We start from the raw sequence: 12,121 nt of genomic DNA on the forward strand, positions 1-12,121 counted from the left end.
ACTATGTAATGTGGATAAGATTGTGCAACTGGTAATATTTCATGTGGGTGCCTATATGTGTTTTTTTCCTGTGGGTGTATATTGTGTATTTTTTTCATGTGTGCGTGCCCATGAAACATGTGTTTCATGTGGAGCCCATGGGCCCCATTCACAATTAGGGGTCTATTTACTAAGCTGTGTTAGGGGATAAAGGGGTCTATGTACTAAGCAGTGATAAGAGACAGAGTGAAAAGTGATAAGGAAGTGATAAGGTGCCAGCCAATCAGCTCCCAACTGTCATTTTTCAAGCACAGCCTGTGAGATGGCAGTTGGGAGCTGATTGGCTGGCACCTTATCACTGACTTATCACTTTTCACTCTGTCTCTTATCACTGCTTAGTACATAGACCCCAAAGTGAACGGTGATAAGGTACCAGCCAATCAGCTCCTAACTGCCATGTCACAGGCTGTGTTTGAAAAATGACAGTTGGGAGCTGATTGGCTGGTACCTTATCACCGTTCACTTTATCTCCTAACACAGCTTAGTAAATAGACCCCTTAGACATAACCTCTTTAGAACTCGCTAAAGGGGTTATATCCTCCTTTCAGTATTTAACAGCGCTAAGCTTAGCTTATCGCTGTTTGTCAATGTACGAGCGATACGGTCCCCATTGCGCATACCTCCATTTCGTCCATATTTTATAGGGACCCCCACATGTTTGTTGCCCAGGGGTCCCCACAGACCTTAATCCGGCCCTGCGGTGGGGATTCCTAGGAAGGGACTGAGAGATCTGTTAGCTGCTGTCCGGTGGGCTATTTAAAACTCCTTACTTTGTATACAGTGCTGTAAAGAATAACATATTGCAGTTAGGAACAAATTATGTGGTGTCAAAGAGAATGAAAAAACAGTATATGCCTGTAAAAGATCTAGCTAGCTATCTCTTACATGAATGTGATTTAGTAGCTGTAGTTACAAAAATTAATATTACCGTGCATGTTTAGTCGAACTCACATAAGAACTGCAGTGCTTGCATGGACATACTGTACCACTAGGTGGCGAACTTTGGATTCCTAAAGGCCGAAGCACCTGGCTGTTCACCCTGTTAATCCGCCCCCCCCCCCCAGCTCCGGTTGCTATAACAACCCCAGGGACGCGGTGCACACTGCAGACTCCTCCCATATGTGCATAATACATCTCAGGAACGAGCCCAGTCATGTAAGTAACAATAATAACTGTATAATCGGGACACAGGAAGTTTTAGCAAATAACTATTTTCCTACATGCAGAAAATCAGTATATAGATACAATTACCTCATCCTACCATGCATCCTTTACCGACACCCAAGAAACTTCGATAGTAATGCAGCACATTTTCTGCTGTCATGATGAACAGGATGCAACACTTCAGTGCCCAGTTACAGTATTTGGTTATATTATTTAATTCCTATTTACTATGCATTCACTGCAGCACTTGCACAGATATTAGGCGCATTATAATGAGCAGAAATAAGCATCGTTTTATTGGTAACCTACTAAGGATATTATTCAAATCCTCCCTTTCAGCAAGTGTACTCGTTTTTGTCCATGCATTTGTACCGGCCTGTCATTTGTTTGTAAAATAAACTTATTTTTTCACAAAATTAATTAAAAAAGCTATAAATTACCTTTTTTTTTTGTTTTATACCGAGGGGAGCTGTGCTGTTGCGTATTGATGCGCTCTTGGCAGGCTGTGCACTGTTAGTAGGTTTATATGCTATATATGGAGATACTACAATTATTCCAATTGGTTAGAAATTTGATTGCATGTGACTGGGTCAGGGACCGTAAACTTGTTTGTAATACAATGGTGATTTTTGGACAGCTTCGATTTGGGATAGTCTAATGTTGCCACCCTCTTCTCAAAAGGCTATTATCAGAATGAAACGTACGGTTCTCAATTAAAACAAAAACCGTTAAGAAATAAAACTATTAAACATTGCGTCTTCAAGTTATATTTCATAGTATTATATTTGTAATTTCGAACAAGAAGCATTACGGTGTTGGAAAGCTGTTATATAGTGCTTTTTATATAGCGATTTTCCCAAGAAGACTCAAGGCTTTACATTTGAGGACAACAGCAATAGGTACAGTGAGGAAATACAATATACGTGACATAATACAATTATAGTGTTAAAAACGTGCAAGGCAAAAAAAACAAAAACACAGTCAACAGCACAAGTGACATATCTAAAATGGATGCAGGGTGTGTGGTGCAAACGGCGCCCTGGGTCCAGAGGGGCCCACACCACGCACCCTGCACCAGGGGTGTCGGAACAATTTTATGTTGGGGGGTAACATAACATCGTTCCTGCGCCCCCTTCTCCGCTCCCCTCCCTCTCCCCTCCTCGCCTCCCTGTTACCTGAGTGAACGGCGTGGACGTTCAGGGGCTGTGCTTTATAGCAGTAGGCTACACTGCTCCTGCACCACGCAACGTAGATGTAATGTGCGGTGTTTTAACTTAAAGACCACACATTACATCTCCTCCTCTATGCGATGCCAGGGCTGTGTAGCGTTTTACTATAAGGCACAACCCCTGATTATCCCCGCGGCCGCCGCTCCTTTCACAAATGGTGGAGCCAAAACGCCCCCTGGCCACCCTCCCCCGTTCCAATGCCCATGCCCTGAACCCATTTTTAATATCTCTCTGGTGTCCTATGGTGGTAGCGCTGCACAAACCAGTGGGAAAATGGAGCAGCAGCCATGTTCCCGGAGACCTGCGCATGCACAGTAGACTCTTGCTCAATGCACTGGCCACTGCACACCAGCTCCCTCCTCTCTTAATATGCCCCTGCATCAGCAGTTCCACATATCATCCATCCTATCAACAGCCAGTTAGGCAACCATCTTGGTGCACTACGTGGTTCAAGTGGTGAGATAAGCAAAACATAGAACTGTGATACACAGGGATGGTACTACAGGTCATTTCAGATACCTAGATTACATCAAATACATAGATCATCAGTTATACGTATATGACATACAAAATGTTTCAAATTATATAATGGATATAAGATGCCCAATGAATGAGCAGTTCAAATTACCCATGAGAGTACCAGATGAGGCAGCCATCTTGGGTGCACTGATTTCAATACAGTGTGTGTGTGTGTATGTGTGTGTGTGTGTGTGTGTGTATGTGTGTGGGGGGGGTGTATTAAGCAATTCGTAGAAGTGTGATGTGCAGTGGGGTGTTGCAGAACATGACATATCAGAGGCATATCAGACATAAAGAAGATGCTATAACAGAGATTGGATGTTGAGTCCTGGGATGCGGCCTAGGCAGAGTAAAGAACCAGAATGGCTTCGAGGCCAAGAGGTATTTGTGCCAGGGTGCTGTGGGGTGGAGGCTTGGATTGGGCAGGGGCCTTACTGACTGATGTAAAGTCTCAGATGCAGAGGACCACGATGACTCAGAGGCCTAATAGGTGTGGTGGGGAGGCCTGGATGGGGCAGAGGCCTTGCAGATATGTAAAACAAGAGAGCCATGGTGGTGTTAGGACCTTATTACCAGGAGGGGAATTAGGATATAGCACGGAGGCCTTCATCAGGTGGATGCAGTCCTGGGTCAGGGTTGGAGGTATGGGAGAGCAGGGACATGATCCTGGCACTGTGCCTTGTCTGAGGCTTCTTTCATTCTGGTCTCCACCAACTGTCCATGGCAAGGTCATGTTGAAGCCTGTTATGAGGTGGCTTTCCCGGGATAACGCTAGTGTTTGTATGATGTAGCCTGCATGCCCGGCCAGCTGCAGGAGCAGAAAATGATTCCTCTTGTAGGCACATTTTTGAATAGAGCTACTAAGTAACGGAACACTCTCTGCACTGTACTTCTAGTGCTTGGGAGATGGTCACTAGCCTGATTGCTGACATAATAGCATGCGCCTGGCAGGGGAGAGTTTCCCCCACATCTACTATATCAGCATCTACATCTTAACTGACTGTTTCAGTTTCAGAGTTTCTGCATCCCACTGACATTGGTGTTTATCAGTGACTCTGCAGTTATATTCTATATACTGAATGTACTGGACACACTCATTATTGGGGTCTCGCTCAACTCACTCACTGAGCTCCCTCCTGAAAGCCTGACATTGTTGCATTGCTTTACCAGTGTCTGTATCCTATCTGCAAGGTGTGCTCTGAAGTCTCTGCCTACCATTACAGTCTGTAATTCCCGATTTGGTATGTAGTCAAGAAGCCAGCGGTCGAAATGCCGACCGCCGGCTTCCCGACTGTGAAATCTCGGCATGGAAGTAATCAGGAGGACTTGGGGTTAGGCACCGCCACGGGAGGGTTTGGGATAAGCTAGGGGAATGGGGGGGGTTAGGGTTAGGCACCCCCCCGGGAGGGTTAGGTCTAGGGTGCAGGGAGGGGGGTCTAGGATTAGGCACCCCTGGGGGGAGGTTAGGGATAGGCACTAGGGGGGAGGTTAAGGTTAGGCACCCCTAAGGGAGGGTTAGGGTTAGGATGGGAGAGGGGAAGGAATAGTGTACTTACTTGCCCTGTCGGGATCTGCACTGTTCGGGCTGCCGGTGTCGGGATTTCAACTGCCGGGCTCATGTCCGGCGGTCATTCATACCGGTCCCCCTCATTTTCCAGCTTTTTTATCTGCATATGTCTAACACTATTTCTGCTGCTGCTGGGATTTATGTATTGCCCGGGGGCTGGATTTCATACTTATAGCAACTCGTAGATATGTTGTCTGTAGTGTCCTGCTATCTTATGGCCTCCATTCACTTCAAGTAGCACACATCCTTTTTTTTTCTTTCTGCTTTCATTGGCAGTGATATTATCTGCATAGCAACACTGCCATCTAGAGCACACTGGTGACAATTACATATTTGATTTTATATGTTGTGAATTACCATTGCACTGTTGACCTCCTCATTCAGAGTCAGTTGCAGGTGTCAATTGAGCCTTTTTTTTATCTCAGCGTGCAGTTTTTCGCACAGCGCATGCGCAATCTTGTACTTTCTGTGTCCTTTTTTTCTGTCTAGTAGAGGCCGTAGATGGAAAAATGGGAGTGCAATGGCGGGAAGTGGGTGGGAATGCAACTGCAGCAGGCAAGCTCTTGCAGTGAAGGTACAGAAAGGGCATGTTCTGGGTGTGTAGTCTCAAAGACGCCCTCCTGATGGGTTCTTACTTGTGTCAGCTCTGAGCCTGGTGTAAGTGTATAGTTCATAGATTTGACTGAATAGCTGCTAATGATGATTGCAACCGATTAGTCGCAAATGTGAAAAATACCCGTTTATTCAAATAGATGAAAACAGCAGGAGAAGCGGCGTGGCCTGGAGTAGCTAGGAGAAGGGTGCGTGTGGCCGGCTCTCCTGCCTATGGCCCTCATTCAGAGCCGCACGTTAACAACAGTACGCTCGTTGCGTTCCGATGTTGACTAACCGCGCATGCGTCGGTGTTACACTGCGCATGTGCGTACGGCAGATTGCGAGCTTTTTTTCTCTCGTTCCTAAAATAGCGTACAGGAAGTGACATGCCAAATGTGATTGACAGAACAGGGCGTTTTTGGGTGTTGACGGGGGTGGAGATGAAAAAACGCAGGCGTGGCGAGGCGTTTTTGGGGCGTACATACATTAGCAGATGCGAACGTCAAATGTGTTCGGACCGTCTCATACGTCACTGGAACATCCGCTTTCCCTTCAAAATGCTCGCACAGCTTAGGGTCAGGATTACTCGACCACATTGGCGATGGCCTTCTCCTCCGTCCCGGGACTCCACGATGGTGCAGCGATTAATCGCGGCTGGTCAGTAAAGTAATTAGTGTTGGATTGAAATCCGGCTTGGTATGTGTTTGGAAAGCAGTTTATTGGGATAGCACAAAAGCGTACGCAGGTGGAAATCAGAGCTGCTAATGTCATGATTACACAATCAATTAGCGTACATTTTTGGGGTTTTATTTTGGCCACAATTTGGTGGTTATGGCCTATTGTAACAATAATGTCATCATCTTTTAATTAGCTCCCCTTTTTTTTGGTTTACTGTGGATTTTGCATCGCTATGTGATTTTTTAAACGTTCCTTAAAGAGGCCTTTTCTTTTTTTAAAGAGGGTCAGTTTTTGCGTTTAAGGCCAGGATTAAATGTAACCCATTTGTACAATAATGTCACAATACAATGTCAGTGTTTTGTTTTTAATTTATTGTTTACACACAAACAAATTGGACTAATATTGTATTGCCTTTTTTTGTGGCCAAGATATTTGATCCAAAAAAAAATATAACATAACTACTAACATAAGCGTAAATACAAAATTTAAAAACATTTCACAAGAAAGGAGAGGGAAGTTTTGACCAGAAAGGAATATGAGCCAAGCACAGAAGGAGTGTGGGAAAAGTCGCCATTGCTGTCACCGTTTTCTCGCCCGTTTGGCTGGGTGAGGGTGGGCGCCAGACCGGGTCCGGGATGCCATCGGGCTGGCCTGTCCAGAGGCAGATGTTGTGGCCTCTGGACTAGGCACAGGGCTAGGCACATTTGGAGGATTGCCTGATGTTGTGCCAGAGGTGGAGGATCCGGATGTTCCGGCAGGAAGGGAGGTCGGCTCCACCATGTGCTGGCGAACGAGCTGCTCCAGGGCATCGGCGATGCGGATGTTGGCCCTGGTATTTTCCGCCAGGGCCTGACCAATGGTCACGTTGGCCGCAGCATTTTGCTCCAGGGCCTCAGCCACCCGTATCAACTGGCGTCCATCCTCTGCAGAATCTCCGTATGGCAATCCGATTTAAAATTGAGTTCTGTGAGGAGGCCCACTGCCTGCGAGGGGGCACGCCCTGGACTGGCTTCTGCAGGGTCCTCAGCCGGATGTACTGGTTCCTCCCCTGCAGAGTCAGCAGAAATTCTGCGGCCAAGGCTCCCCTCTGGAGCAGACTCATCCGCCTCTGTCTCTGTTAGGAAATTGGAGAAAAGACTCACATTAGAATCTACATATTGGCACAATAGCATTTCTGAGTTGGTGACATCACAAGACTTACCTTGGCCAACATGAGGAGCCGCAAAGTCTGGCATGTCCGTATCCATGTTGGACACGCCAAACACCTCCACAGCCTGCACACACCCCTGTGCCATCTCTTCTAAGTCTGTCAACTCCAATGACACAGGGGTGGGACCCCCACCTGTCCCCCTTGCATGCCTAGCCCTGTCGGCAAGTTTTTGTTTGAGACGATATTTGAAGTCTGCCCATCTGTGGAATGAATTTGGAACCATTATCCTTTTTTTTACAATGGGGTTTGTTTATAGGATGGGAAAGTGTTTACTTACCGCCGTTTGACATCCCGGGCTAGACGGACATAATCACCCACCCTATTGACAGCAACGGCGACCTCCTCCCACATTCTCCACTTCTGGCTTTGGCTCATATTCCTGGCTGCCTGGGGCAGGATGTCAACGCACTTCTGGATCAAAACCTCCATCTCCTTGCTTGTGAAATGTGGCTGCCTTTTTTTTTTGGCAGCTTTGGCGGGTTGACTGGGGCCAGCAGTCTCTTCCATGTCATCCTCCTCACCTATTTGGGTAAATATGCAGATTTAGCCACTTCACAACTTGCACAATATTATGTTTTAAAAGAATCATTGAGACAAAATGCATGAAGGCCTTACCGCCGCAATTTTGACCATTGTTTCCCTGGTTTGAAGCCATGTCTCTGCTTCCAGCATGAAATCATCCAGAAATTCTATGTGATTTCGTGACGTATTTATACATGCGTCCTTAGTTTGCGGCCGCATCATTGATTGTGCGTCCCTATGATTCATCCTTAATTTGTGCGGGAAAATAAACACTATTTATGGCTTGGTGTGTGTGGATTCGAGGTGGGGTTGTTGGAGTGTTGTCGGTTAAGTGGTTTGGATTTGGTTGGTTGCGTTTGGAGGATTTTGCAGAGTTGTTTGTTTGTTTGTTTTTGCTACATTTCTTTGGTTTTTCCGTTCGCATTTTTTTCATTTTTTCAACATCCTTTCCTGATTTGGTAAGTTTTGTGCATTCAAATTTGTGGCCAATTGGTGTATTCTTCTGTTTTGTGGTTCGTTAATTTGTTTAACACTCATTTCATCTTTTTTAGTTTTTTTTTGTTTTCGGACCCAAAGAAGTTTTTTGTGGAAATCTTATATATTCGAGTTGGGTAAGTCCATTTTTTGTCTTGCATTTGCGAATTAATTACCGCATTTTTGACTGTTGGTGTAGTGACTTGCATTTGCGAATTAATTACCGCATTTTTGACTGTTGGTGTAGTGACTTGCATTTGCGAATTAATTACCGCATTTTTGACGGCTTATTCATCATATAATCCAGTTTTGCTTTTCCCTTTTCCATTTTTAGGGTCCATTTGAACCCTATTTGACGTACGGTGTGCAATGTAGTTTTCATCGATGGCCAAATGTGTTTTTCCGCTATTTTCTGTGTTGGCTTGCAACAATTTTTAAACAAAAAAAACACCCTCTAAATTTTTGAAGTCTCATTGTTGCCTTTTTTACAGTTTATACGTATCATGACAATACCCCGGCATGTAAGCAGCTATGGATGGTATCAGAAAGCTAAGTTGTTTTTTCTTACTTTTGGGGTGGGTCAAAAGCCTTACATTGGAAACTTTGAATTTCAGGTAGATCTGGGGCGAATTGTTCTGGCCCTGCTCCCGGAAGACGACCAACCTCAAACTCGTCCCAGGCGTAGGCATCGTAGGCATGCAAGGCCCCAGATATTTCGAACACGTGTCACCCTTTTTGGAATGCCCGATGATGAGGTTTTAAGACGCTACCGTCTACCTCCCAAAATCATCATAGACACTCTCTCATTAATAGAAAGTGATCTTGAGCGGCAAATTGACAGTCCAACAGCAATACCACCACTGACGCAATTTATGGCGGTGTTACATTTCTGTGCCTCAGGATCGTTTCAAACAACGGTGGGAATAGTGGCGGGCATCTCCCAATCCTCCTTTTCCCGGATCCTGAGGGCAGTGATGGAGGCACTTTTCAAGCACCTCCATCATTTTATTAAAATGCCTTTGGATATGGGTGCCCTTAGTGTGGCCAAGGCCAATTTTTACCAAATAGCTGGCTTCCCACACATCATAGGGGTTGTGGATGGTACTCACATACCACTTCAGCCTCCAGCACGGCTGGAGGCAATATTTAGAAACAGGAAACACTATCACTCCCTGAATGTAATGGTGGTATGTGATGCCTCCCTCCAGATCCTGTCCCTGAATGCTAAATTACCCGGAAGTGCTCATGACTCCTTCGTCATCCGGCAATCAGGGATATGGCAGAAATTAACCAACCTACAAGCTGGTGATGCGTGGCTTCTGGGTAAGTGGAGACCTTTAGTACATAACAATGTTAAGCTTGATACACAGTGTTCCTGATGTGGTCTATTTTTGTTCACAGGAGACAGTGGATACCCTTGCATGTCCTGGCTGCTCACTCCTTATTTGGCTCCCACACCAGGGCCACAAAGTGCGTATAATTCCGCACTTACAGCCACCAGGCAAGTGGTGGAGCGCTGTATCGGCCTTTTAAAAGGCCGATTCAGATGCCTCCACCGCTCTGGTGGCGAGCTCATGTATGTGCCGGATATGGTGTCGAAAATTGTGGTCCTGTGTGGGATATTTCACAACATTGCCATAAGGAGTGGTGTCCCAATGCAGCCAGAGGATGCCTTACCTGAGGATGGCCCCCCCGAGGTTGGTCGAAGGTCAGTATGTGGGGGGGCCATACGCGATGATGTGGTGGCCAGATTTTTTAGGTAAGTTTGAACAAAACTCCAGTGTTTATACCTAATGTGTTTGTGTTTTTTGGCGAACATCTAATTTATTTATAATTTTCTCACCATCTTCTGTTTGTTCACATAATCTTTGGCACTCCAACGCTCACTACTTCCTGCTACCCTTACCAAACCTGGATCTGGTCCTTTTGGGCAAATATTCTTGAACCCATATCGCAACGCCATGTTTGTGGAATCATGTTGGCATGGTCCTTCGTCAACCAGTTCTTGATTTTGTGTTTTTATTTAATTATTTCTTGGTATGTGTTGTATTTGAATTTATCACTGTGTATTTTTTTTGGGAGTGACCACTTTGTTTTCTCTGTTATGTTGTCAATAAATGTTTGAAGAGTGAAATGGTCTTCGTTTTTTGGTACGTTACGGCGGAGTCTTGGCTGTCCCCCTAAAATATGTCAAATAAATTGCGTTTAGTTTATGGACAAATCCGGGCAAACAAAAAAAAAAAATTAATAAAAAATAAAACCAAAAAAAATAGCAGTAGAATTCAAAATTCAGAAAAAGAGGGGAAACATGCAGACGCAGATATGAGTACCAATAATAAATAGAACAGACAGGAAAACATGCACACGCAGATATGAGTACAAATAATAAATAGAACAGACAGGAAAACATGCAGACGCAGATATGAGTACAAATAATAAATAGAACAGACAGGAAAACATGCACACGCAGATATGAGTACAAATAATAAATAGAACAGACAGGAAAACATGCAGACGCAGATATGAGTACAAATAATAAATAGAACAGACAGGAAAACATGCAGACGCAGATATGAGTACAAATAATAAATAGAACAGACAGGAAAACATGCAGACGCAGATATGAGTACAAATAATAAATAGAACAGACAGGAAAACATGCACACGCAGATATGAGTACAAATAATAAATAGAACAGACAGGAAAACATGCACACGCAGATATGAGTACAAATAATAAATAGAACAGACAGGAAAACATGCACACGCAGATATGAGTACAAATAATAAATAGAACAGACAGGAAAACATGCACACGCAGTTTGCCCCACAAACACAAACATTAAAACCACAATACATAACACTTACTTGCCAGGATCTGCATGCGAAAGCATGCCAGCAAGCGGGGCGTTCGCCGTTGCAGGTCGGACCACCTGCGCTCCAGCTGCCCGATGTTGCGGCGTGAGCCGAAGGACCGCAGGCGGGACCGTACCTCCGCATACGCGGAGCGCTTCTGCCGGTTGGTCATGGGTTGAGGCTGGCTGGTGATCCGGCGATCCATGACCTCCGTAAGCACCAGCAGCTCACGCCTGGTGAATGCGGAGGCTCTCATGATGGCAATGGTGTTTTTCTTAAAAATCATTTTTGATAAAGTGTGTAAAAATTTTCTGATTGGCTAATGTATTTTGGAAATTAACAGGAGCAATTTTATTGGTTAGTGTATGAGTCATGTGTTCGACAGGGCCAGAAATCTCTGGAGAGTTAGGATAGGCTTGATGCAGTGACATGCGTAAGCAAATTTAAATAAAGAAATGAACCCAGGGAAATATGCGGGGATCCACAGCAATAGTACAATTGTTTAATTGTGGTTCACATGTTTTTTGAACAATAAAAGCGAATGTTTCATCCGTACGTATTCTGCGGGTAAACACAAACACGGACAAGAGTAAAGTTTCTTGCATTGTGTTGAAAAAAAACAAACAATTAAGCTAATTGATACATTGATTGGCATGATACGATTGATGGAGGTAGGCAGAATAAAGGAGCAGGTAATCGACATCTGACAAGGCCACTTCCTGTTTATACTTGTGCGTGCGTTCCTTTCAAGCCATTTCGGGGATGTACGCTCGCTATTTCGTACGCTCGTTAGTTAGAGGAGGGGTCGTCAGAGTTCAGGGAGGAATTTTAGATGCGAACGAAAATACGAGCGAGCCATTGAATTTAAATATTTTTGTACGTACGCCTAACGTACGTGCGCCCGCTTGCGAGTGGGTCTGAATGAGGGCCTATATCCTTTTAAAATCCTGTTAATTCTGGTTAGTTCCTCTTTAAGCTAACAATTGCTGAGGGGTACCTTCTCCTGCATATCGGGGACTTGGAAGTGGAATCCTGCTGACTGCCTTTAGTGTTATACCCCCGATAATCTCAGCGGCCGGGTTCTCTGCTTGCAGCACCTGATGTTCCTGTCTCCGGCTCCAGAAGCTGTATCAGGAGCTGTACTTACCTGTGGTCTCTGGGACTGATTCAGACTCGGTTGCAAGCGCTGAGCGCTCGCAACCGGGTCGATGGTGGCCCACATCGCATGCGCACGATGGAGCCGACTCCATTGTGCGCATGCGCGAGACAC

The 12,121-nt window shown here is 45.1% G+C and overlaps 1 protein-coding gene across 1 annotated transcript in view; it reads left to right on the forward strand.

Annotated features, from left to right (window-relative positions):
• The first annotated feature begins 1,166 nt into the window (after positions 1-1,166).
• DLEC1 (DLEC1 cilia and flagella associated protein) overlaps positions 1,167-12,121 on the forward strand; it is a 145,030-nt gene continuing 134,075 nt past the window's right edge. Inside the window, exon 1 of the mRNA XM_088446403.1 lies at positions 1,167-1,194. The gene's annotated coding sequence lies outside the window, so the exon portion shown is untranslated. The remainder of the gene's footprint in view (positions 1,195-12,121) is intronic.

Source organism: Taudactylus pleione, unplaced genomic scaffold (assembly GCF_031769625.1).
Source record: "Taudactylus pleione unplaced genomic scaffold, aTauple2 ptg000398l, whole genome shotgun sequence".
Classification (NCBI taxonomy): Eukaryota; Metazoa; Chordata; class Amphibia; order Anura; family Myobatrachidae; genus Taudactylus; species Taudactylus pleione.